Source organism: Lynx canadensis, chromosome D2, assembly GCF_007474595.2.
Source record: "Lynx canadensis isolate LIC74 chromosome D2, mLynCan4.pri.v2, whole genome shotgun sequence".
NCBI classification, from domain to species: Eukaryota; Metazoa; Chordata; class Mammalia; order Carnivora; family Felidae; genus Lynx; species Lynx canadensis.
In genome coordinates, this window is record NC_044313.2 from 83,992,004 (window position 1) to 84,013,941 (window position 21,938).

The 21,938-nt window shown below is 39.0% G+C and overlaps 1 protein-coding gene and 1 pseudogene across 1 annotated transcript in view; one reads left to right on the forward strand and one right to left on the reverse strand.

The window, feature by feature from the left end:
- PCDH15 (protocadherin related 15) overlaps positions 1 to 21,938 on the reverse strand; it is a 786,947-nt gene that overhangs the window by 753,718 nt on the left and 11,291 nt on the right.
- Positions 18,964 to 19,789, forward strand: LOC115527512 (annotated as a pseudogene).

The window sequence follows — 21,938 nt, forward strand, 5'->3', positions numbered from 1 at the left end:
GATCTCATGGTTCATGGGTTTGAGCCCCTCATTGGGCTCTGTGCTGATAGCTGGGAGCCTGGAGTCTGCTTCAGATTCTGTGTCTCCTTCTCTCTCTGCCCCTCCCCCTCCCTCCCTCCTTCTCTCTCTCTTTCTCTCTCTCTCTCTCTCTCAAAAATAGAAACACTAAAAAAATTTAAAAAGAAACATTTCATGTGAAATTTTTAAGGAGAGACTTAAACATTTTTGGTTCATGCTGTTAATTATTACTATTTTTAATGAAATGTTCCCTTTAAATGGAGAAAAGAAAGCTGAGCACAAATCTCCAATAATAGCTGGATATTTTTCACATTTCATTTTATAGTTTTAATTCAGTTATGAAAAAGAAAATGCTCCAGTGACAACAATTAAAAACAAAACCTTCTCCTGGAGAAACTAATGAGGATCTAAGACAGGCCCTGCCTCCCCAGAATCTACAGCTTTCAAAAGATATCTAATAAGAAGTCCTCCACTCTCTTGCAAAGCAGACTGTTAATTAACATCCATTAATAAGAAACAAAATCTTTTAAATAACTTAAGGAAAGGAAGGTTGATGATTCATTGATTGGGATCGCAGAGGAAATGAGAGAGAAACCGATGGTTTCTCAGTGGCATTGAGATAAGTGTTGAAGGTTGAGGGATTTAACACAATTACTGCACATAGTAAAATTGCTGATTGCTGAGAAGCACACTTTCTGCCATAGTTTGCGTGCATGAGAGTACACTATCGTGTGTGCTCATGTTTAAGTAAGTGCTGGGAGTGGGGAACAGATCGCTGCAGGGGTGCTGAGCAGAGGTCCCACCAATGGGACCCTAAACAAACACAAGAGCTAAGTACATTAGGATGCCTCTGCAAAACTGACTTCAAAGCACGTATCTAGCTTGTGCCATTACATCACAACCCCTTGTCAAGCAGATTACCACCTTTAATTTTCAAGACTGTCACAGTTACGCTCTCCTTGGATCCCTTGCTGTGTGGACCAAGTTTCTGACATTCCTCTGCTTCACACGTGTCCTCCTCTCCCGTTCTAAATGTGCACCCTTCTAAAGCTGTGACCGGGCTTCTAGGAGCGAGGTTTGCTGATTGTGTGATTGAGGACACTGAAGACTACAGCCTCCTGGACGAATCCAGTCCATTCCCTGGTTTGTGCATGGCCAATAAAATAAGAATGGTTGTTACATTTTTTTAAGTTTATGTATTTATTTTTGAGAGAGAAAGAACACACACATAGGGGAGGGGCAGAGAGAGAGAGAGAGAGAGAGAGAGAGAGAGAATCCCAAGCAGGCTCCATACTGTCAGTGCAGAGCCTGAAGTGGAGCTCCAACCCACAAACCATGAGATCATGACCTGAGCTGAAATCAAGAGTGGGATGCTTAACCCACTGAGCCACCCAGGCACCACGTTCTTATATTTTAAATCGTTGGGAGAATATCAAAGGAAGCATCATATTTCTTGGCATGTGAAAATTACACACAAAATTCTACTTTCGCTGTTCACAGCCTTGTCTATCCGTTTACATCTGTTGATAGATTCCGGGCTACAAGTGCAGAGTGAAGAACTTCAAGGCAGGCCATCTGGCCTACAAAGCCTGAATTATTTACTCTCTGGTCTTTATAGACTCCTGCTCCAGGAAATCATTCTCCATATGCATAGATTTGGAAATAACTGCCATACTGTGAACCTATGATATAATTATAGGGTATGGAAAGTTATCCTGAAAAAGTGTGATAAAAAATCCACCTTATTACTTCATAATCACATGTCATATGGGAAAGATCCAACACAATGAATTTATTCTAGTAGGTAGATATTAGATGATAAGATGATACTGCTATTTCTAGTCTTATAAATGAAACTGAGCCCAAATAAAGTTTTGGGGAAAATCGGCATGTAAAACAAATTATATAGGTTGCATTCTAAAATTGATTCTTTTTATGCTTCTGTAAAGGTCAAGGATACTAACTATGCCAGATCACCTTCAGTAGAAAGTCTGTATCAGCACATGGAAATCTTTGAATGCCAGTATAGTCTGCTTTCTTGGGAAAGCTGAAAACCACATTTTACAATAAATGCCCATGAAAGAATTGAGTCTCAGAATTGTTCTTATTAGTATATAACTACAACAGTCATAATAGAATAGCGTTTAAATTGTAAAACTGTATTATCTATATGTCTATATGTTCCTACATACCTTGTAGGTTGCTTAAATTTTGAATAGAATTGTTTCCAAAGGAAAAAGAGGCGGTCCATACTAATCCCATGCCATACTAAGGGAAATACTATCCATATGAGGTTTCTATTATTTCCTCTACTAAAAACCTGTTCATTAAGCATTCCACCATGCTCTCCTTAAAAAAATCTAGTATTAATTTTATTGTAAAAGAATAAAAATGTCTAATCTCGAATATTCAAAAAGAGACAATTCACCCTTTCTTTGAAAAAAAATCAAAATAGTAGATTTAAACATGTTCCCTAAGGTTTACTGTGATGTAAAGAAAATTATTATTTATTTTAAATGATACAGTTGTACTTCACTTTATAAATAAACTCTGTGAACACAAACCTGATTCACTCATAAAGCTGATTGCAATATTTATGTAACAAAAGCAACACTTATCTTAAATACATTAATGCATTACTTCAAGTACATGAACCTCTATTGGTTACTGACCTTCCAACCTTAGGCTAACAGCAATAATTATTATTAGTAATAAAATGCATCCCCTAGTGCATATTAAATGGTTCAATGTATTAAATATGCTGGTATCTACACACCTCTCCAAGATTATTTTGTAAGAAAAGTTTACTTTGGGGGCGCCAGGGTGACTCAGTCGGTTGAGCTGCTGACTTCGGCTCAGGTCATGATCTCACGCTCCGTGAGCTCGAGCCCCATGTCGGGCTCGGTGCTGACAGCTCGGAGCCTGGAGCCTGTTTCAGATTCTGTGTCTCCTTCTCTCTGACCCTCCCCCATTCATGCTCTGTCTCTCTCTGTCTCAAAAATAAATAAATGTTAAAAAAAATAAAAAAAAAGAAAAGTTTACTTTGTAGGAGAAATCAGAAGATACGTGCAAACAGTACATTTTCTGAATTCTCTCATCCACCTAAAGCCAGACACTGGAAGGTATTCAACCCTTCTATTTCCTCTGCACGTGAATACTCAGGCCCCATCCATTTTTCTTAAAGAATATGTATATATTTTTTTCTTTCAAGAGTCAGGCCTTTCAACATTGTTTTCGCTTTCACCCTCTCTCTTCTGCACTCAGATCCCAAGCTGCTCTGAGCAATCTCACCCTCCTTTGGCTGGAAGGACCCATCTTACAGGACAGGGATGTCAACAGATGAAGACCCACACAGAAAATTTAATGCATGCTGAATGTAGCGGGGGTGGGGGGGTCGGTGGAGAAAGAGAAGGAAGGGATGTCCCTCAGGGTGTTGCACTTGATGTGGGGGCAGCCATGGGGCAGGGAACTGGAAAAGGGGTTGGTGGTAGCATCCCCTGCTGCCCGGGGAGGGAAAAGCAGGCCCTGTTTTCACATTGCCTGAAGGCCATCAGGGCGTAAGGTGCTGTGGGCAGAGAGCGTGGGCACATGTGCGCGCGTGTGTGTGTGTGCACACACATGCATGTGTGTGTGCATGTGTGAGGGGTGGTCAGAGGCACTTAGTGCCCCCTGTCCCCAGCTTTTCTGCCTCTGAAGGGTAGTCTGTGGCTCCAGGGGAACTAAGTCCCAGAGAGATCTTACTGATGCCCCTGACTTAGAAAGATACCATCATCGTTGACAAGACGCTAACCTTCATCGTCCCACAGGTCCTGAGCACAAGGACCTGTGACTGGTTTGGTGTCACTTATCCTAATGCATTGAACTTAGGTTCGGTAAGCCAGCTTCTGAACTTTGCACCTGACTCCAAATCCTACTGTCAGTTTGCAGTGTGACCTGAGTTCCTTTCCTCCTTCCCCACAGCGGGGCCATGAGTGGAGCTCATGGCTGCTTTCTCTATAATACTTTAGAGTCTGGAAGCTTCTCTCCATTCCTGTCTCCACCGTGCCTCCCAGAACCTCTTTCCTGGGGTTTCCCTCCAAATGGTTTACTTATTGGCAGTCTCCCAAGGCCTGACCCACCTGGCTCACCGCTCTCAGATGCATTTTCTTCACGCATCACACCTCTTTTCAGGTTAGTGCTTCCACTGAAGGCCTACTTGATTCCCATTATCTCAGAATAAAGTCCAATCTTACCAGCCAAATTATTCTCAGTTTGGTCCAATTATTTTACTTTCCCTGCCTGCCTTTCCATTAGTCTATTCTAGGCAAACCGGTTTCTTCTTAAGTTGACTTCTTCCCGACATGGGTGTTTCAGACCCCACACATCTGACCCCCGCATGGCTGTTTCAGACCCACACAGCTGCCCCCAACATGGCTGTTTCAGACCCACACATCTGACCCCCGACATGGCTGTCCCACACAGCTGCCCCCAACATGGCTTTTTCAGATCCACACATCTGAGTGAAACACCAGCCACTGCAGTGAAAGGTAAGTCCTGGCTATATGCTGACCCTTGACCCTGCACAGGTTTTGAGACTGGAAACTCCACACATGCCCATTGTGCCTCATTTATTTATTTATTATTTTCTTAATTTTTTTTTTCAACGTTATTATTTTTGGGACAGAGAGAGGACAAAGCATGAACGGGGGAGGGGCAGAGAGAGAGGGAGACACAGAATCGGAAACAGGCTCCAGGCTCTGAGCCATCAGCCCAGAGCCCGACGCGGGGCTCGAACTCACAGACCGCGAGATCGTGACCTGGCTGAAGTCGGACGCTTAACCGACTGCGCCACCCAGGCGCCCCAGCCATTGTGCCTCATTTATACAAGTTATCTCATGTATAACTTTAGGGAAATATTTGCATTTGTATATTTAACTCTCTTTTACACCATCTTGGAAAAAAATACCTTTCCCTTACACTGATGTTTTACAAGGAATACAAATCACATGAGATAAGCAGAGGGAAAATTATGCCCCTTTAACTAAAATAATGTAGAAAATGTTTATAAATGCAAAAGAGAATCTTAAAAACAGGAAGTCTGTTACAAGCTAAAAGATCCTTATTTTCCATGAAGAAAAGCGATACTTAAAAATTCATAATTAGGACATTTAATTCAAATATAAATATTTTACTTTGCTGAACTTTACTCGTAAAACTCAAATGGATTCCAAATTGTCATTGAATGGCTACCGAAGGAGACAATATTTTAAAGCCGAAATAGAATTTTAAAATCATCTAGAATTTGTTACATTTGATGTGGTAAAAATGATATTCACAGGGAATATTATTATGTGACTGTGAGTCTAATTTTTGTTTTTTTGGTTTTGTTTACCACCCATAGTTATGAAAGGAGACACAAATGAAAAATCAAAGATTAAAAGCCAAAAGAGTGGAAGGGACAGGAAAAAAGGAAGGAAATAGAGAGGAGGGAGGCAAGTGAGTAGAACAAGCAGAGAACAGTGCTTGTTGTGTTTGTGGAAGAAACCCAAGGGCTTGTGAATAAGATGCACCTTCATTTGCACATTGACTGTCTCAACTAAGGAGCTTGTATCACTCAGTCTGCATAAGCCTCAGGTGTTTATAAAGCGTTAATTAGAATGATGGTTACTAGATATGAAGAGTCTAGTAAAAGCCCCAGACAATAGTAATTTGTGTTCATTCATACATCTTATTATTGTAATTTTACTGAGTACATAATCTGGCAGAATACAGAAGATACATAAGCACCTATGAATGAGCTGACATATCAATGGATAATTAGGAGGATTCAAAGCACATATCTGGCAATTCAAGTATTGTTAAAATGTAAAGTTTGTGAAGAGTCCATGGTTCCTCAATGATTGTTGTAATATTTTCAACAACTAACCTTGTAAAGTGTTCATCTGATGATACCAATTTTATTCTCGTTTACTGTTGCCTTTCCTACATTTGAAAAATTATAAAGGCATATTACCTGGGTGTGTGTGTGTGTGTGTGTGTGTGTGTTTCCTTTCAACAATTTTGAAATCTATTCAGAATCATAAATTAAAATTATTACCTGCCACGTTCATGCATCCTACTTACCAAGTTATTTGGCTTTCCTTAATGTAACTGGAAGACATGTATTTTCACAGATTAATGGAATTTAGGCACATCCTTGGGAGGGGGTTGTGATTGGAAAGGCAGAGATGAAAGAGTTTTGCTTGGAAGGCAGTGCACGTTTCTAGTGCACGTGGAGAACAATGACATCGGTGGTCTGTAGGTCAACAAATGTCCTCCTTTTTAACCTACTTGGTCCCTTCCTGGCAATGTTTCACATTGAATAGGTGATAGTTCCACTCAGAATTTCACAAACAAACCACTTGGAAAGAGTAAACCACTCCAGAGGCCACAGAGTGGGAGTTCGCCCTTTGCTTCTGATGGGGATAAAGAGCATGGGTTGCTCTACAGGAAATCAGATGCATCTCTAAGGCCATGGTGCTTCCTGACAGGAAGCTGGTGGCCAGCATGTTGGAACAGAGCAAAGAGAACCTTTCATTGGCAAGACCAAGATGGCTCATTATTTTGCCACCTCCCCAGCGTACTGCTGGTTAGATACATTAATTTCTCCTTTAGAGGCCCAGTACTTTATAAAATTGCTTTGATGATGGCACACTGAGGGGTTTTATTATCCGTAATTTTTCATGGAAGTCAGCCTGTGTATTTGAGTATTTTTCCCTCTCATGCTGACAATGGTCACACAAAAGGAGAAGGGATGAAGAGTTAGATGGAAACATAGAAAGTCTAGAATGCTATAAACATCAACTATCATTTGTAGGGAAAAGAAACTTTCAAAATATGGCAAAGGAATCAACAAACATAAGAGGTTGAAACACGGTATGTGAAGGGAAATCCTTAATCTTTTGTTTTATTGTATTTCAGTGACACATTAGCAATACATTTTTATGAGAACATTTGCTATGCTGTTTTCCTCACAGATAATGCTTCAGGCAATTGAAATCAACTTTGATTAATTATTATTGTTTGTTATCTGTACTCAATGTTTGGAATGTCATAAAGCATGTCTAAAAAATAAAACTAGGGATTTGATATCTGTGCAGTTTCCTCTCAAAGGAATGAGCGAAAATATAAACTCAGAGTTTAAATGATTTGTTTTTCTTGTTTACGTACTGTAAGAGGAATAGTTTTGTAAATGGGGAATAATGACATTGCTTCTGGAATTAAGAAAAATATCCAGGCATTAAGATATTTTTAAACACACACATATTTTCATCTAGCCATTAACGTATTCAACACATCTTTATTGGTATACATGTGGATGTGTAATTTATTCATCTAGCAATGTGAAGAGACTCAGGCTGAATTTTTTATAGGAGAAAAAATGGACTTAGTGGCCATGTTGCCCAGACCAAACATTGAAAGGCTCAAGAAAAAGAAACAGTCGAAACAGTCATGTCCAAGAGCACACAGCAGTAAACAGAATGGAATCCATGTTGAAGGGTCAGCTATAGAGGACAGGTACATAAAGCAAGTAATTTCACGATACCAACCACAGAGATATTAACTCAAAAGGATGCAAGAAGTCTTTACTAGAGGGTTGACAGCCAAGCCAACAGGCTAAGTAAGTAATCCTTAAAAGGAAACTAGGTTGCAGAGTGAGCTTCATATAAAATAGCCACATATAAAGATAAATGTGACCCAGCTCTTGCCTTCAAGATTTGGATGGTCCAGCTGGAAAAAAGGATGAGTTGTCCAGTGTGATAAACGTAATGTTAGTTGCAAGGCATACTAGATGGATGGAGCAGAGAATGAGTAACTCTCCAAGGGATGGAGAGAAAGGAAAACTTCTAGGGAAAGGCACCCGAGCTGGTTCTTCACAGATGAATAAGATGCTGGACAAACTCTAGGAAAGACATCAAGGCGTAAAATGCATGTTCTGTTTGAGTAACTCTTGTGTGGCCTGTATGATAATCAGGTAAAAGTTGAGTAGGTAAGTTTGAACGGGGGACACTTTATAGGCCAGGCTAATAGATTTGACCGTTTTTAAATTACCTTTTAGTGTTTATTTTTCAGAAAGAGTACTCTAAGAAAGCCGTGCAAGTTTGATGAGACAGTGAGGCCATCCAGGAGACCGCTCTACTTCTCAGAATAACAGAGCATGGGCATCTTAACTGATAAAATAGCGAGGCATGAAGGAAGGCATTGATGCAATAAATAACTAACAGAACCACCAGAACTGATAAAGAAGGTGGGTATCCATATATGAGAAAGATGGCAAAAGCAAATCCTAGGTACTTCTCAAAATCTGGCTTAAGCAATTAAGTAGAGAGTGAATAAATAGAGGAATGTGGTGGCAGTGATGATTATTTAACTTGAGAGGTTAGACTAGATACTCAGCAGACAAGCAAATGGTCAAAAATAGGCTGAAAATAATCTGACATCCACTCAAAACACAAAATCTTTCAGTGGACTTTTGGTTGTATTCCTTCAATTTGCATTATAGCTCTTCAATTTTCTATCATATATTATAATTTATTTTGACTTCAAGGGGGTGAAACTCACTAGGGTGAATAAATAGGGTCATCTCACCTGTTCTGGGAAAACAACTACAAATATAATGCACTATAGTACTTTACCCATTATGTGCATGTGCACTGAATCACAGAAAAATTATATGGTCAATAGTTACTTAAACTATATTCAGTGCAGCTGAATTTTAACATCCTAAAATAATTACAAAGGCACGTCCATTATATAATGGGGGAAATTCAAGCCATGAGCGATATAAAATTACATCCATTCTTGCTAGTCATTTGCCAGTAGCTGTCACACGATTGTTACTGGTTTTCTCGCATCTATCACAGCATTAGGTACGAGCTGCGGACAACTGATCTCAGGGAAATGGCTATTTCTGATCTCAGGAAAAGGGCACTGGTCACACCAACCCTTGAAAGCAGGGCTTTAAGTGATAAATAGAAAACAGCAAGTGGAAGTTCCTTTTGAGGATTCATATATGTTTTCTGCTTACACACATACAGATCCATTTGACATGAATTCTCCGATTAATCTTACTTCTCATTTCCCCTAAAGGCGCAGGTTAAAAATATATCATTATTTAAAGAAATAAATCATTAATTGTAATTTCTTCCTCAGTTATTCTCTAATTGGATGTGTGTTATTTTATTATTAGTTTGGTTTAACATTACTGGGGGAAAATGTCGACTCATTTTTTTTTTTTTAATTTTCAGTGAGAAATAAACAATGCCGTATCTCGGGCTCTTAACACCAAGCCTCTGTTCTCTACAACCCTAAACTGCATGCGGATGTCCTCGTGAGTTAAAATGTGAATCACCTTAAAAACCCATCTTAATCAGGCTGAAGCTGAGATATTTTGGTTTTTAATAAAATGTTAGCGAATATTTCTTTGTGTTACCTTTAATTAAATATTTCTAAAAGCTCCATAGAAATAATTTAAAAGGATATAAAGGATGAAATGCAACAACCCTACATTGAAGGGAAGAGATCCAAAATGTGGTTTGAGGATGAAGGGCACCAGCATCCTTCTTCTTGAATTTTCTATCCTGAGGGAAATTATAAGAACGCACACTTCCCCAAAGACTGGATCAAAAGGAGAGTAGACACAGGTTTATGAAATCACTTACCTCAAGTTTCCAAATCAAAAAATACGCCATAGACTGTAAAATCAGACCTAGGTTCAAAAGGACTGGGAGTGTATATTTCAAGGAAAAAATATTAACACAGTTTTGCCTCAAAAGGACTGGGAGTGTGTATTTCAAGGAAAAAATATTAACACAGTTTTGGCGGGGGGAGTTTTGCATAGTTTATAGGGCAATAGGGGGAGGTACTGAGTAGGCTTTGGGGATATAAAATGGAAGCAGGGAACAGAAGGTATATTCTCACTTGCTAAAATTAAATTAGAACTCAGTGAGAATCTCTGGTTACTAGAGAAAAACCTGAGTTTTGGTCACAGGAGTTACGTCATATTTTGTTTAAACAGAGTAACCTGAACAAGGGAGTATGGGTCAACCAGAAGGTCAGAGAGCCGTGGAAGAAGTGGGCAGAGGTCCCCTAAGTACCTTCTCCTGAATGTCTTTGTGTTTAGCAGTATTGTTTTGTGAGAGGCAAAGAGTACTGCATTTTCGATAGAACTTGAACTCTTCCCTCTAAAATTCTGACTCTTTTCGGAAGTTGATCTAATCATCTCAGTAATGAGATTTCCAGGATGCTGAAGTTTCGTGGATTTGTTCTGTAAAAAAATAGGGAGCGGTGTTGCCCAAGAGCAAAGAAGGTTGGGTGTTTGCCACATGGTTTGTCTGGCTGGAGCAGAGGAGGGAGGTGGTGTACCGGGTGGGTCACATCTGCATCCGAGGAGGAGGCTGGACAGAGCACAGAGCAACCTGTAGTGGAAGCCACCTGGACCCTGTGAGAAGGGGGCAGATGCAGAAGGGAACAAGGAGGTGGCACAGCACACAAGAAAGGACCCCGTGAGGGCAGCAGGGCTCCCTGTGATTTCCACAGGGTCTATATACCAGTTATGTCTCTAACCTGATGGATACGCTCTCTGTGGAGAGACGTCCCCACGACAAACATGCAGATCATAAAAATGGAGTCTAAGTCCTAAAAAGAGTGTAGGCACATAGAGAGATTTTATGGAAACTGACAAATGAGGCAGGCAGAACTCCCCCTGAGGCCATGCATCCCCTGATATCCAAGACGCCCACACGCCAGCCATGCCTGTGTCTCCTCGTCTGAGCTGTTCCTCAGACACCTTCTATACTTTCAGTTCCCTGTGTCCACAGCCAAATGTCTACGCTCAATTCACGAGGCTCCTCACGCCCCTATACTTGTATCATATACTCGCGGTATTCTCATCAAGGACAAAAACAGTACTGCATTTCAAAGGAAAGGAACTTTTCATATGGCACATTACAAGATATTTACACAGTTTTGTATTCTTAAGAATGTTCTTTATATGGTCTGGAAATATAGCCAATAAAAACATTTAAAATTATTAAAATTTCAAAATATTTCATTGATGATAGCTATGGAAAATGAAGAATATTTTATTTATTTTAATTCTTGAAGGTTGTATAAATCTCTGGACTTACTGCATTTTATCCAAAATTACACATTTTTATGTGAAAATGTGCAGCATTACTAATTTGTTAATCTAAGTGGCAGTTGTGTTCTTGGTGTATGAATCAGGGCTCTGTAAATCTTCCTTAAAAAGGATGAAGATAAGGGAAAGCAAGTAAACTGCAGGAAAAGAGACTAAGAAGAAAATTTATATATTTCTTTTAACTTTGGTAATTAAAACAGTTAATTTTAAAGATGCCTGTGCATATATACTGTCTTCCAACTGCTTTGGCTGTGGGTCCGCCAAAACAAACATTTGAACTTCACTGAACTTTAAAAGACACATAATTAGGCTTCTTTACAATTCTAAAACTACAGTTTATTATACTCTATACTTTTAAAATGCCATACAATACTGGCCATGACTACTTTGGATAACAAGCCCAAATGGAGATTCTTTTTGTTTTTAAGTAGATTCCTAAGTGTAAGCAGCATCTTTAGTCAGATAAAGATTTCTAATCATGAGCTCACCATTGAACTCTCACGGCCAGACGTTATCATTTACCAGAATTTTATGTCTATATTTTTCTTTCCTAAAACAATATTCACATATATAAGTCTGCCTACATAGCAGACCATTGAGTATTGTTTCTTTTTGAAATTTGTAAGAATAATCTCATTGTATAAAGAAAGAAATCATCTGAAACTTGTTTTCCTGACTCATGGTCAGGCAAAGCTGGTGTAAAAACCGTCATTAAGAAATTGATGTAGGGGCGCCTGGGTGGCGCAGTCGGTTAAGCGTCCGACTTCAGCCAGGTCACGATCTCGCGGTCCAGGAGTTCGAGCCCCGCGTCGGGCTCTGGGCTGATGGCTCAGAGCCTGGAGCCTGTTTCCGATTCTGTGTCTCCCTCTCTCTCTGCCCCTCCCCCATTCATGCTCTGTCTCTCTCTGTCCCAAAAATAAATAAATGTTGAAAAAAAAATTAAAAAAAAAAAAAAGAAATTGATGTAAAACACATAGTTATTTAGTTGATCTTTGCTCTAACAATTCAAGTAAAAAAACAGCTCCAGGCAAAAAAATGGTGGTGACAGAATTTGTATTTAATGCCTCCTGTTCTATCAGTTAGGTGAGTGTGCCTCTCCATGTACTGATAAATTCCCTACACTTTTGCTTATTAAACTTGACCCATTTGTTGTGGTATTCTGTTCGAGCTCTGTTACATAAGTGGAATACATAATGCTATTACTTGCGAATCACATATAATACATTAAGCATTATTGCTGGGTGTGCTGCATTATTTTATTTCATTTAATTAAAATTTGACCAGTTAGGATGGGTAAAGATATGCTGTGGTAACGAACAAACAGAAATAAAACAACAAAGAGCGTATAGGCTTTCTCTCATTCTCCATGTGCAAATGGTTCTGTGATCAAAGTCGCTCAGAAGACCAGTTGAGCCAAAGCGAATGATGGCACACTTAGCATATGGAAGGAAATGTGGCGAATTGTAGCTGGCTGTCAAACTTTTCTTTCAGAGTTGATTTGTGTAATTTCACTGCTGTAATCACAGATATCATGGCTGCACATCACCAAAGAAAACAAAAAGAAGAGCGGAACACGCGCAGAAGTACCATCCTGTAACATGCCTGTTCGGAGAACCAGAAATGTTTGCTACTGGGTCTAAGGCCTAACCTGTCTCACAAAACCATTACGAGAGACTCAGGATCAGCGTTTGTGAAGGAAGGAAACTAAAGCTTTGAGAGATGAAGTACAGTTAACCAGTATAAAATCATGAGTCCAGGGGCACCTGGGTGGCTCAGTAGGGTAGGTGTCAGACTAGCTCAGGTCATGATCTCACGGTTTGTGAGTTCAAGCCCCACGTGGGGCTCTGTGCTGACAGCTCAGAGCCTGGAGCCTGCTTTTCAGATTCTGTGTCTCCTTATCTGTCTGCACCTCCCCCCACTCATGCTCTGTCTCTGTCTCTCAAAGAACGAATAAATGTTACAAAACATTAAGAAAAATAAATAAAATCTAAACATTTAAAAAAGCATTCATCCAGTAATTCTCAGAATGAAATACTAATGTTTCCGAAGCCTTTTCTTCCATTGTTAGCACTTTAATTACATATTAAATATACTTTACTAGACTAATCATAAGCAATTTATTATACCCTCTAATCATTACCAGATGAACAGGGCTCTTCTCAAAAAGTACGTACTGATATGACATAATGACCTTGCCTACTTGCCCAAGCAATAATACCAGTACCACGCACCTGCACCTCTGTGGTGCCCTACCCCCTCCTCTCTGCTCCAGGATGCAATCTCTCTTGCAGATGCCAGACAAGGGCCAACCCTGTAAGCAGACCTTGCTATGGACAACAGTGTCTGTTCTCTGCATACTATGCAAGTAAATTGCGTTGGATGTGGAGGTATCACATCTTCCCTCTGATCTGAAATTTATAAACATCATGCATTGACAAACCATGAAGCTATGTTAAGCAAATATATTTTCTTTTTTTTTTATTTTTTTAAATTTTTTTTTTCAACGTTTATTTATTTTCGGGACAGAGAGAGACAGAGCATGAACGGGGGAGGGGCAGAGAGAGAGGGAGACACAGAATCGGAAACAGGCTCCAGGCTCTGAGCCATCAGCCCAGAGCCTGACGCGGGGCTCGAGCTCCCGGACCGCGAGATCGTGACCTGGCTGAAGTCGGACGCTTAACCGACTGCGCCACCCAGGCTCCCCAAGCAAATATATTTTCAAGAAGCTACACGTGTGAAAAATGCAATGTGCTTTAAGATTTTAGATCAAGTCTCTGAAATGTGTAGAAGAGAAAGAAGTGACATGAGCACAAGGGATGGGAGGACCGCAGAAAGGGGACCAGGTCATAGCCTGGTAGCACTTTTCCTCTTTCTAGAATTAATAACTAGAATGGCAGAAAGATACAAAGAGGCCCAAGTCTATGCAATATGATAGTTTAAAAGCTTTAATTTTATAACTATGAATAAGAAACGAAGTCTGCAAGTATAGTCCTATTGCTTCCTAATCCTAGGAACGGGGCTGAGATTTGGTTGTTTTACCTGAAATCATGTAAAGGAAAACTGTGGCTATACTGACATACGGTGGTAAACAGAAGTAAACAGATTTCAGTAAGCTGTGATTCTTCCAGGTATACGAACGTCCTTCACACCTTCATGTCATAGCATCTGCTACTGCCTCTGTTTGAGCTCAGTTCTCTTCCCTCTATCACAAATCTCTGCCTCTGCTTACCCTAGTCCTGTTCAAGGCACAACTTACAACTGTTCTTTAAGAAAAACAATTTAACGAGGCTAACTCCAGAATGGTTTTGTTAGCAATTTTGTTTTTCCGTAAAATTCTGTGAATGCCACTTTGACAGCTTTATGAGGTTTCTTGTCTGCGTCCCTAACTATGCTATAAAATCTTTAAGGGATGTGTTACTTTTCTACGGCTGATGTAACAAACCACCGACTATGTAGCTCAGAACAACAGTTCCGTGAGACACAAGTCTCAATGGCATAAGATAAAGGTGTGGACAGGGATGTGTTCTCCTGGGGTCTACAGCAGAATCCATTTGCTTGCCTTTCCTAGCTTCCAGAAGCTGTCCACGTCTCTTGGCTCATGGTCTTTTCTCCATCTTTAAAGGTAATAACAGCCAGATAATCTCTTCTCCTAGCACATCACTGTCACTTCCTCCACACTCACATTCCTCTCCCACTCAGAATTAAATGGCTTCAGTTTTTCACTTTCAAGAAGCCTGATGATCACATTGGGTCCTCTGCATAATCCATGATAATCTCTTTATTTGAAAGTCAGGTGATTAGCTAACTTAGTTTTATCTGAAACCTTAATTGCCCTTAGCCATGTAATGTAATATATTCCTAGGTTCTGTGAATTAGGATGTGGAATCTTTGGAAAGCTATTGTTTTGTTTATCCCAAGGGGATAATGAATTGTCTGGTGTGTGTCATGAATTCAATAACTATGGTACTGAAACAATCAAGTTTCAGGACATAGTTAGCTCATCTATTCAGTACCATGGACAGAAGAGGATATATTTTATTTTATTGAACATTTGAAGCATGAGGACCTTCTACATGGACAATGTCCAGGTCAATCTGACTACATTATTTTAAGAATCTCCTATCAAAGGGTTACATTAAATTAAGCTCTTCATGTAACAGATGAGGAAACTATGTCCCAGATAGGGGAAGTGATGCTCTCAAGGTCATCCAGCTTGTTAGTGGAATAGCTGAAGCTTCTGTCTTCTCAAATCTTAGCCCTGTCATTTTTGGATATCCCTTTGGCAATATGGTCTTATATAAGTGGACTCGTGTATGAATCCTCTGCTCTCAAAGTCACTTGAAGGCATCACCTCAATGCTGTGACTGGAAGCACAGTGGGTCACCAATGTCCATGTTAAGATTTTGTCTCGGTGTTCCCAAATTTGCAAACTCTTCAAGGATCAAAGCGATACCTTATGCACAGAAATTCTTAATATTCTGACGCCATTCTAGTTCTTCACAGAAGTGGGGAGACTACTTCATTCCCCCACTCGTGTCACATTTTGTACCTCTCAGAACACAGTAGAGCTCCTTAAACTCTGGGGACTCGGGATCTTTTATGAAAAAAAGAATTCTTTTCAGCTTTTATGACCATATGTTTTAGACAGGCATTTATGACACTTAGGCTGGGGTACTAAATTCAGAGAGAAACTATGTATTTTACTCTATTTTGATTGCAATCTAATGAGTATGTTTTGAAAAGAAGGATATGGTCTATGAAATAATTGACAGACTTATAAATACGATTGTTTTTTTCAAAATTCAAATTTGTACTATGGGAAAAGAAATCTGTCCCAGGAATCTCTGCACATTGTTAATATATCTAGAGTATATTTAGTTACATTCAGTAAGGGCATTTAATGATAATTAACATCCTAAAGTTCTCAGGTAAAAGTTTACCCAGACAAAACAACAGAGAAAAAGAGAAAAATGAGATAGCTAATGGGATTAGGAGGGTGCCTCGCTTCCCTTCTTTACACTTGTATCCGTACACCAAAAACCCTGTCCTTTACCCCTTGCATCCCCTGAGGAAGACAAAAACTGTTAGGGAGTATTACATTTAATCTTTCAAAATAGTAATTTTTGATGTTTTCATATTGAATTACAATGGGTATGGAAAATCATTCATGACCATTTTCCTTACAGTCTTTAAAAAATTTACATATATATGTATTTTTTAATTAATTACAAATTCAATTTTTGTATTACATAAAGGGGCTACAAAAAATTTAAAATTCTTTTCTTTTTTTGAATTTTTTATTTATTTTAAAATTTTTTAGCTATGTTATTTTATTTTATTTTTAAAATTTTTAATATATGAAATTTATTGTCAAATTGGCTTCCATACAACACCCAGTGCTCATCCCAAAAGATGCCCTCTTCAATACCCATCACCCATAAAATTATTTTCAATTTCCATAGTTTATAATATGATTTATTCAGACAAACATAACTTCAAAAACTGAGTCCATGAGAAAGTATACATATTTTCTTTGATGTTATTCTTAAAATCTTATTTGGTCAACCGGTTGTGTTTCTTGAAGCGGGCTCTAAATTTACTCATTTTATAATATTAAAAGGGAAACAAAGGCCTACAAACTCTAAATTTTTAGAGAAAAATCCTGCATTCCAGAATGCTAGATTGATGTTCCTTTATTTATTTATCATTTTGGCTTAATATGATTATTTTAACAAATTAAACACAAAATAGCAATGTCTTTTTCTTTCTTGAGAGAAATTTATGTTTATTATTCTTTGTAGGAATATCCAATATACAATTGTTACCTTACCAATTGTATACTAGACATTCTCATAAAGAAAAACAATTCATTGAATTGTACACAAGGATCCAGAGAGGAATCAAAATTAAATATATATTTCTTTCAACAAAAAACAAAGTCAGAATAATTGTAAGAATTGATAATTTCCTACCCCATTGGTGATTTTTTTAGAAAAATCAGAGCAAAGCATTGAGGATTACTTACTATTACTTTTGCAAAATTTTAACGCCATTCTAAATTAACTACTTGCTCTTTCAAACTCAATGTACCTACAACTAAACTCATGATCGCTTCTCTATCTGTGGTCATTTTAGGGCTTCCATCTCAGTGAATGGACCAGCTCTGGGAATACTTCCGTACATCTTTGCCTCCCCTCACTCCCCTCACTCTTGGCTTTTAATAAATCACACATCACATGTGTATGTGTATGTGTATGTGTGTGCATTCTGTGTGTTTGTATTAATCTCTCCACCAGTCTCTAGATCCGGTTTCCTTCTCGACCCAACCCTCCTCCTCCATACCATCTCCTGGTTAGACTATGTCACAGGTGTGTATCTTGCCTGTGTGAGTCTTCTGCATCAATCTTTACGGGAATCCATTCTTTCACTGTATCTAGTGATCTGTCTTAGAACAAATGGGATTTTATTGTCACATATTTTCTTGCACTCCTGCTTCTATAACTCCAATGGCTTCACTTACAATTAAAACTAAAATTATTATCATTTTGACTATCAACAAACCTTGGTCCCTGCATATCTCCTCAGTTTCATTAGCATCTAATTTACACAGGCCTTCATTCAGACTCTTAGCCATACCATGCTTACTTCTGATCATGGTGCCTTACTCTCTCCATCGGGATGGGGATATTATTTTCTCCATCTGTTATAAACTCTTTGTCCCAGTGCTCTCCACAGAACCTGGCATGTAGTAGCAATCCTATAAAACTGTGTTGAGTGAATAAATAATTAAATGAATGAATAGTGAAAGTAATTAGCACAAGATATATATTACATATTCACTAACAGATATTTAATGAATTCTTTAAAAAATATTCACTAACAGAGATGAAGTGATTCATAGAAAAATTCATTTCTCTGAAGCAATAACGATTATGTCCTAAACCAGAATAATCATAATGGCTCAGTTTAGAGGTAGCAGTTCATTTCATTTCACATGTTCTTATTTCTGTATATTTTAAAGAAAATCCATTGAAACTAAGGAAAAAGGAAAAAGTGCATATCTGCCAATAAATACCTGAAATATATTTTCTATAAAAAGTATCAGTCTTTACTAAAGTGACTTTGACCCATGTTTATTTCTTTTAAGTATCTGTTTCTTATCTTCCAAAGTGAAGCAGGAAGACTGATGATAAAGTTTGATAAACCTATTCAGACATAAGTTTTTTTTTTTTAATTTACTTTAAGAGCATATCTTCAAATAACTTTATATCATACTTTTTAAAATGATTTCCAAACCTCACACCTGAAAGAAATTTCAAAAAATACTTAAGAAATGGATTTCAGAAGTACCAGTAAAGTTATTTCCTTTTTTTCTAGTTTTATACAATGAAATTCTACAATCCAATCCAATTCATCAGTATAATTGGCTAATGTATTGAAATAAAAGTGTTGCCAAACTTGTCATACATACAGCATATTGAGAAGAGCCTATTTTGAGAATTTCCGAAGTTAGAATACAATTTTCTCTTTGTGCATACTTTCAAAATTCACTTGCTCTTACATATCCTTCATTAAAGGAAGTGAAATATTCATTCATTCATTCATTCATTCATTCATTCATAGGTACAGGCTTTCTGTTCCCTCTTAGAGCAATATGTCTTTGTAATTTGGTATAGATTCAAAAAATGCATTTAAAAATGGGTGTAGGGGTCTTTTTGACTGCTTTTTGTCTTTTTGCTTTTTGACTGCTTTTTGCCGTGTTATCTCTCAGAGCTGCTGAGAGCAAGATGTCTTTAGGAAAGGCTGAAATTAAGCATCCTGCCCCCCAACATCAAAGCCATGACCATTATGCCAGATGGCCAGTTCAGACATCAGCCCCCTTGACTACAAAGGAAAATGTACTGTACCCTTCTACGTTCTTGACCTAACCTTTGTGTGCCCAATGGAGATCACTGCTCTCAGTGACAGGGCAGGAGAATTAAAAAAAAAATAATAATAATGTTTATTCCTTTTATTGAGAGGTAGAGAGAGACAGAGTATGAGCAGGGGAGGGGCAGAGAGAGAGGGAGACACAGAATCCAAAGCAGGCTCCAGGCTCTGAGCTGTAAGGACAGAGCCTGACATGGGGCCTGAACTCATGAACTGTGAGATCATGACCTGAGCTGAAGTTGGATGCTTAACCGACTGAGCCACCCAGGTGATCCAGGGCAGGAGAATTTTAAAAAGTCAACTGCCAAGTTCTCCTGCAGACTCCCATTTCTGTCACCTGGCATGGATAAACACACCCGAGAAACAAAGAGCACTGGGACCCATCATTGTTCCCCTAGTATCAGACCCCAAGTGAACCATCACTCGGGAGAGTGGAGTCTTAAAGGCTGATGCGGGCATCTCATGCAGGGGCCTCTTTATCACTGATGATGGAACTGTCTTTGGGCAGATGACTGTGAGTGACCTGCCTGTTGGCTGCTCTGTGTTTGAGACTCTCAGACTAGTTCAGGCCTTCCAGCTTACTGCCAGGCACAGGAAGCGTGCCCAGCTGGCTGGAAGCCTGGCCGTGACTCCATCAAGCCTGATATCCAGAAGAGCAAGGAATAATTCTCTAAGCAGAAGTGAGCACAGAGCCATTTTAGGTCCTGGCTGCGGTGGGCAGCCATGAAAACAAAATCTGTTTTGTACAACTGTCATGCTCAAAACACAAAACTTTAGGTGCAGATGTGGAATGGGACAGGACAGGCCCTTCCCGCAGGGACTGGGGACACCAGCCTTCCTTCCTCTGGACAGAATGGCCTGAGCTGTGCTGTGGGGCAAGCCAACTGCTGTGTCCAGGAGCAGGCTTCCCTTGCCATCTTTTGTTGTTTCTATTAAACTTGAACTGAGCCAAAAAAAGTTAAATATGGCCATATGAATCCCATAAGCATAAAACTCTGAATGAGATTCAATTGTATCCAACGCTTACTGAATATGTTTTTTTATAGTGTAAGTCACTGATTTTTTTTTTTAACAATCTATTCATTACTTATTTGCTCTACCAAAACATGTCAGCAATCTTAAATTGCAGCATTTTAATGCTGGATTAAATGCTGGAGGGCGTTGTCCTACTGGAGGGCATTGTCCAAGGTCAACAAGGAATATTGCCATTTGACACTTCCCTATGTTGGGGGACATGGTTGAATCTCTTCTGTTTTTAAAGTGCTTCTTTAGAAGTTTCTAGTTATTCTTATTAGCAGTCCCATCACTGGTCAGTTGTTCCTTCCAGTAATCTCTAGTGAAGGGATGGGGCTGGTGGAAAATCCAGAATTAAAGAGTTTCTTGGCAAGGCTGTTTGCATAATACTGTCTTTTAACATCAGCATGAGCACTGAACTTGGAAAACTCTTCAAGTTTCAGTAAATGGAAGCTGATTTTCATATGATTTTCAACAGGTACGTTAGTCTGTGTATTTTTTGTTTATGCTATGGAATGGAGCGGCTGGTATCGTACAACACACAGAAATACATCACGCCTGTATTCAGATGTCACACTTGTGGATGTCTGCTCCCAAAGCCACATTAAATGGTTTGAAAAAAAGGGCCTGCTCGTGTCAGGTCTGATGGAGGCAGGGAGCGCCCGTGACCGATGCAGGCCGCCTACACTGGCTCTGGTCCAGTGGCCTCAGGTCACTGGGCAGCTGTCCTTCTAGGTTCTGTTTTTTTCCCAAGAATATATCTCACTTTCCATATTTAAATGAACTCCCATGGAACTGATAATTTAACAGGTGCTATTTGGCAACGGTCCTAGTTTGGATTTAAATCTTACAAATTTAGAGATTAAATTGAAAATGTTTTCAAACTTCATTATCTTGGGGGAAGGAAATCAGACAGCATCTCCTCTGAAGTGTTCATCTGATAACAGAAGGAAGCTTTAGAGGTTTTGAAGTGTGCGTGTACTCTGGGAATTTTTTTTCTAAAATGCTAACCTAATTCCTTTCTGTAACAAATGAGATTAAAAGTCCAGTTAAGATTGCTTTTTTCAATGTTGACCAAACGGTTAAAAACTTGGAGTGACTGGAGCCAGGAAAATGCTTGTTGTACTTTCTAGGATTTAAATGATCTAAAGAGAGGAAGGTGACAAGAGTAGAGCAGGTGCTGTGTACGAGAGAGAGATAGAAACAGAGAGACAAGACAAAGAAACAGGAAAAAGAAGAAATAAGGAAGCAAGAGAGGGTTGCATGAAATGTGAGGAAAAAATGAGAAGAAAGTGATAAGAGAAACGTCTGCCTGAGTGAAGAAAGGGTAGTAGGAAGGAACTAAAGGAAAGTCCTGCATGTAAAAGGAACTAATCAAAACTGACAAAGAGGTGAAGGAGGTAAAGAACATGAAAGAAAAATGTGGAAAGGGTACAGACAACCAAGTGGTTACCGAGTTTCTACTCTACACCAGACGCCTTAACAAGTGCAGCTCAGAAATGCCAGGCTCGATGAGCAGAAAATCATGCAGAGAATTATGGTTCCCAGAAAAAAAGGATGCAGAAGGCAACTGATTGCTCTAAGAAAGGTACGGTCCATTTAAGATGTAGCAGGTGAGTGTGTGTGTGTGTGTGTAAATGCTTTCAGGCCAAGGGAACCTAAATAAATACTGAGTAATGACGAGGAAACATTAAGTTGACCTTACTTTTAATTTGAAAATAGTAATAATTATTATAATATACTAAAACGCATGTATTAATCACTGCCGATATGCTAGGAAGCATAGAAAGCAGTTTTCGTGCACATCAGTTAATCCTAA